Source organism: Alnus glutinosa, chromosome 12 (genome assembly GCF_958979055.1).
Source record: "Alnus glutinosa chromosome 12, dhAlnGlut1.1, whole genome shotgun sequence".
Taxonomy (NCBI): Eukaryota; Viridiplantae; Streptophyta; class Magnoliopsida; order Fagales; family Betulaceae; genus Alnus; species Alnus glutinosa.
In genome coordinates, this window is record NC_084897.1 from 447890 (window position 1) to 453889 (window position 6000).

The window sequence follows — 6000 nt, forward strand, 5'->3', positions numbered from 1 at the left end:
TATTTATTTTTTTAGACATGTCCACACAAAAAGAGGAATGAGGAATTCGAACTAGTGACCTCCGCTTCATGAGGCGTAGTCCCCAGTCGATTGAGCTACTCTTGGAACTGCCTACGTCAACTAAGAAGCGCATGATGTCTTGATTTTTTTTTTTTTTTGGTCTTTTTTAAGTGAGTAGTGTCTTTACTTGAGAATTGGTATTGCATATGACTTTATTTATACGGAAAATATATATGGTAGGTGAAGTAAATACAAGAAATGGATTTGATTACGACTACACACAACTATATCTGGTAAATAGTTCAATAAAAAAAAAATATATTAAACCAAAATGGAAAAGCTAACAACACAAAATGTAATGAAATTAAGATTCCGCTTGTTTCGACGAATCGGTGTTAGGCGTGTATGGAAAATCACAATTTTTTTTAATAAATATTTTCATTCAATCATATTAATCTTTAAAAATCAACTTTCATTCCAAACATAAAAATATTAAAAACAATTAAACTAGAAACTTGAGTTCTTGAAAAATTCTGACGGTGGTGCACCAAGACACCACCAAGACCTTGTCAAGACCTGCCATAAACATACAAGCACATGTCTCGACGACGTCTTGGCTGGGTCCCAATTGAGTTCCTGTGACATCCCGACGAGTCCCGAACGGGTCCTTGTGACATCTCGATTGGGTCGTGGCGATGTCTTAGCTGGGTACCAACGACGTCTCGACCGAGTACCAACAAAGTCCCAATCGAGTCCCGGCTACGTCTCGACTGCGTCCCGATCGAGTCTTGGCGGTGGCCTGGTGAATTCTCAACGGAGGCTGATGGGGATGTGGTAGTGGTCCAACGATTTGAAAATAAGAAGCTCAAACTTGAAAAATGATTTACAAAATTGAAAAATCGAACTCATTTCCGAAACTATAAAAGCTTTTTTGGTCAAACTGAAAATATTTTCAGTTTGACTATTATTTTCGATCAAATCAAATATCAGAAAATACGAAAAATATTTTCTAGAAAATATTTTACGCCGAAATAAACAAAGCCTAAATGAAAAAAAAAAAAAAAAAAAAAAAAAAAATTCCATTGGTACATAAGGTAATTTAAGACCGAACCATCCAAAAGTATTGCTAAGTGTAGTACTACTAGATAAATTAAGTTGAATGCTTTGTCTATTTGTTGGTTTATTTATTTGAAGTGGTCTCACATGGCCCTGGTTTGTTGGGGAAACGGATCCTCTCCATTTCAAATGAAATGGAGAGGAGCCAGTCCCTTATAAAACAAGGGATAATATTGTCATTTCAAATAAAATAGAGATGATCCGTTTGCGTTTGTTAGTGGTCTATTAATCGATGTTACTTGTTTATTTTTGTAGGAGTGTACAACCGGATGGTTATTAAAGAAAGATTGCATACAACTCAAAGTTAGCAAAAGAGTACGTTATGATATATATTTTTGAGAGTTGTTCCAATGAAGGGGATCACAAGGTTTGGTAAAAGGGAAAAATTGAGCCCCATGAGTATGCATGTATGGCTATTCGAGACTTTGGAAATTGTGAAGACCGAGAAAATAAATAGGGGATTTAGTAATTGATAGATAGTGTTTTTAAATATGGGGTTGAATATTAATTAACAAAAGATAGAACAAATATTAGGTGTGGCACTGCAGTAATTTTATAGAAGATAAAGCCTTAAGATAAAAGAGAATCCCATCCAATGCCATGTGTCACTTTGTTGTGGCTTGGGAGATGCCTTATCTTTTGATATTAATAAAAGAAAAGAAAAAGGAAATAAGAATATGGGACAAGCCCAACCGGTCTTCCTTTCTCTTTTCTTTCACTTTTCTTTCTTTCTCTCCCTCTCTCCTCACATGCACGCACTTCTCTCCCTCCCACTTCTTCTCTCTCTTCCTTTTCTCCTTCTTTTTCTCTTTTCCCCTTTTCTCTCCCCCTGTTTCACGGCAGCAGCAGCCCCCACCATTTCTTTTCTCTTCTTCCTCCCTTCTCCCTTGTCACGCACGCACAGCAGCTCATTTCTTTTCCTTTCCTTTCCTCCTTCCTCTCTTGTCTTGCACTCACGCACACACACGGATCCGAGTGTGAGAGATGAGCCGAATGGTGAAGGAGCACCGGTGAATCCAGACTGAGGGGATTCTCTGCAAAAACTTCTGGGTGAGATTTCTCTTCTCTCTTGTCCTTGATGTCATCATGTTCTCTTGATATTTTTGTAGAAGTCGTATGGGTCTTTTAGGGGTTTCGGTTTTGATGATTTTAGTTTAGGTTGTTAGAACTTTAAAAGGGGCTTACATGGTGGTTGGATTGGGTTCAGCTTTGGGTATGAAATCTAGAAGATGATTGTGGTTTATGTGGTTTCGGTTTTTGTAGTTTAGTTGGTGTTTTAGTTCTTTGAGTTCATCAAATGAATTGAGTTGTTTTGATTGGGTAAGTTCTGGAATTTTTGATGATTTGGATAAGTGTTTTGGTGAAATCCAAATCTGATTTTGGGTTGATGATTTTGATGAAGGAGTTTTTGATGTTAATAATTTAAAGATTGTGTTAAATGAGGATGAAAGTTTGTTTAGGTGTTATATGGAGATTAATTTTTAAGAGACTTTGTTGAGGATTATCGAATGAGTATCCTTGGAGTTGGTTTTATGGATTTGATGGGTTTTGATAGGAATCGGTTGATTAAGTTTAGGTCTTGGTGGTTATTTGTTAGAGAATGAGTTTAATACTTATGGTAGCTTATGTTAGTTAAAGTCTTGATTTGGGTAATTGTTGACATTGATGTTTAATGGTTGAATTTATTTAGATTGGTTAAGTTGGTTGTTAAAGAAGAGTTGAAGTTTTAATGTTGAAGTTAGTGTATATAGAGACTTGTTATAGGACTAACTATGGATAGAAGTTAAAATTGGATTACATGATATTGGTAAGGCCGAATGAGATGAGGGCTAAAATCAAATACATAGATTCACATAAATTGAAATAAGGGTTATTAAGATAACATGTTAAATAAGATTGGGCTATATAGTTTAAGTACTCAAGTATTTATGTAATGAAAGAATAAGAGTTTCATAGATAACTAGTAATTAACAAGGATTAAGTGTTAAGTGTAATGCTTAGATGAGAATGCTTTAAAATGGTAAATTATCCAAATAGCCTTAAGACAACAAATATAAAATAGTGACATTATAGAAATACATGAATAGGCTCCAAAGTCTAGTGGTGATATAATTAGGTGATTAATGTAATTACCTATGCTGTATAAAATACCTAAGTGCGTTATGAGGTTATGCTTAGCTTGATAAACATTATATGTATATATATATGTGGACCGAATGCACTTAGCTTAAATGGATAAACAAACCATAAGCATAATGTCTAATAATGATAGTAAGGTAACTTGGTATCCAATTTACTTATCTATGTACACTAAGTAATTTAGTGTGTTAATGGACTAGGTTTAAGTATTGTATATGTATATGTATATATGTACATATATACATATGCATGCATACATGTTAAATATATATTGTTTGCTTAGTAAATAAGCAACAAACCATTAATGGATTCACAATGGTAATGTGATGTAATAATAATATGTAGGCAACTAAAATAGTAAATACATCTCCTAATTAATAAGCAAGATATAATAAGAACCTATAACCAATGATTAGCCTAATAATAGTTTAGGATACCTAGCTAGCTTTAGAAGCGAGTGATGTGACGTGTGAGCACGCGGGTAGTTAGGGTGTCATAGAGTATGTGATTCAATAGCATAGTCTAATGCTACCAATGTTTGCAGGATCATGTTCGGATTGGAGACTTTAATTGGTTCTCCAATGTAGAGTCCAAGTGACTAGAGTCCAAGGAGTGTTCGAGTTGGAGTCTAATGCAGCCAAGGTGGGTATTCCACTCACTGAGAAAATATATATTTTTATATGTATTGGATTGATAAAAATATATATTGTTTATGAAACCGAACCAACCATATGATGAAATGTATATGCTTTGAGATGATTTGTTTAGTTTCGATTATGTTCAAATATTATCAATGATGTTTAAGAATTGATGCATGAGGGAAAGGTGTTAATTGATTTAAAGTGTTTTGAGTATGTTTTGCGGTTGAGATCTAAATTATGCAAATTGTTTGAGAACATGTAATGTTGAAACTGCGTAGATTTGATAAAGAAACTAAGTTTTGAATGATTTCAAAGTGTTGGGTAAAATGCTGGATTTGTTTTGTTTTGAGAGGACGTGATTTAACAACTGCATAATTTCAGCGTGACACAGTAGGAAATATATACTGGTCAAGCACGGAACATTGAGCATGTAGTATAGAGCATACATATCAGGGCAACAGTATCAGCAGAGTAACAGTATCAGCACATTGAGGCAGTATCAGCAACACATTGAGGCATGCATAGCATATATAGCATTGTTTTGTGAGAGAGGTTTTTATGTTATGAGTAGATTTTACTAGACGTGTTGGTATGCATAAGTGTCTTAAATGAAAAGCACTTATGTATATTTCTATCGGATAGTCATGTGTTAATATCATACATTGAACTTGAAAGTACATGGATACATGACTACCCAGGTGCGAGTAATGGCATGTCTATGAGTAAGAAGGTTGACTGTTCTTGTTCTTCAGGAAAGACGTGTTAGCATGATTGAGTTTAACTCTAGTGCTCTCATGATCTACTGACGTCAAGGCACGAAGCTGGAATACGATTAGAGATGGTGTTGCGAGTGTTTTGTTGAAGGATGTTATCCTAGTATGGAAGAGTAAGATGCCATGTTCTTTGCTTAAGACTTATGTGTATACGTGATATCTGTGATGGAGTGATCGTGTGCACATATGTCCAAGCGACCGGTGAAAAGTATTATTATAGAGGAGTCTATATGTGGAATCTTCCAAGCGGTAGATTGGAACTTCTACATATGTTCACAGCTATATAGTATGTTTTAAATGTTTTCTAAATAGTCGGTGTTTGCTGCATTAGCTGTTGGTAAATTGTGGCTAATATAGTGCTCGCACGACTAAAAATAAATAGAGGTTGGTTCTTTGTGAAAACTCAGTTAGTCTCATACCACTGAGGTCTTAGTATGAGGTATACTAAGGCGGTGAACTCATTATTTCACCTATGCGGATGTGGATACCACCACAACCGTGTAGATGATGTTTCTTTGGCTGCAGGTACTTCGGTATAGTCGATGGGTCGGTAGCAGTGTGCTTGGGATGTTATGACTAAAGTTCGCCGCGACAGTTGTAATGGTCGGACCACGGGTTGTCCACTATTTTATAGGTTTGGTATGGCTTGTGACGTTTGTGTCACTTATTCTTTGTTAAGCCATTATTGTTGTAGTGTTAATAAGACTCAAACAGATAGATATTAAATGGCTCTTTGTTGTAATTAACTTGTGATAGATGTATAAGTTGTAATTTCCGCTATTCAGATTTATGTTTTCCGCTGCATAGATAGATGTATGTTATACTCTGATTATCAGGTACATGTTATAGGGCATGTGCCATATGTTGGCTGAGCGACACGTAGTCGTGCCACTGCGATGACTCGTTTTATGTTTGTATATAAAAAGAAAAAAAAAAAAAAAAAAAAAAAAAAAACGGGTCGTCACAGAAATAATTGGGTCGATTGCTTATAGAGTGGATTTAATTACGACTTGCATTATCTTGAATTCATAATGTTTTTCATGTTCCTATATTGAGGAAGTATATATGTGCCGCCTGATCCTTCTCATGTATTGAGTTATATATGCGCCATGCCACTTTTAAGCTCGGGAGGATTTGACATACAAGGAAAAACCAGTTAAGGTCTCTCTCTTTTGGAGAGGAAGAGATAGCTTGTTATTCAGGGTGAAAAGACAACTGCGGTTAGTGCGTGGTTATTAGCTAAAAAATTGTTAACTGTAACTGCCTAGGCAGTTATCAGAAATCAACAACTGCCTCCACTGACTGCCTAGGCGGTTGGCAGTTATGAAATA

General features: G+C 35.5%; 1 long non-coding RNA gene across 1 annotated transcript; it reads left to right on the plus strand.

The window, feature by feature from the left end:
* Positions 1-1813: 1813 nt before the first annotated feature.
* On the plus strand, positions 1814-5473 carry LOC133851581 (uncharacterized). Its single transcript, XR_009895816.1, has 3 exons — positions 1814-2166; positions 3800-3897; positions 5174-5473. It is a non-coding gene; the product is annotated as an uncharacterized LOC133851581 (long non-coding RNA).
* The last annotated feature ends 527 nt before the right edge of the window (positions 5474-6000 follow it).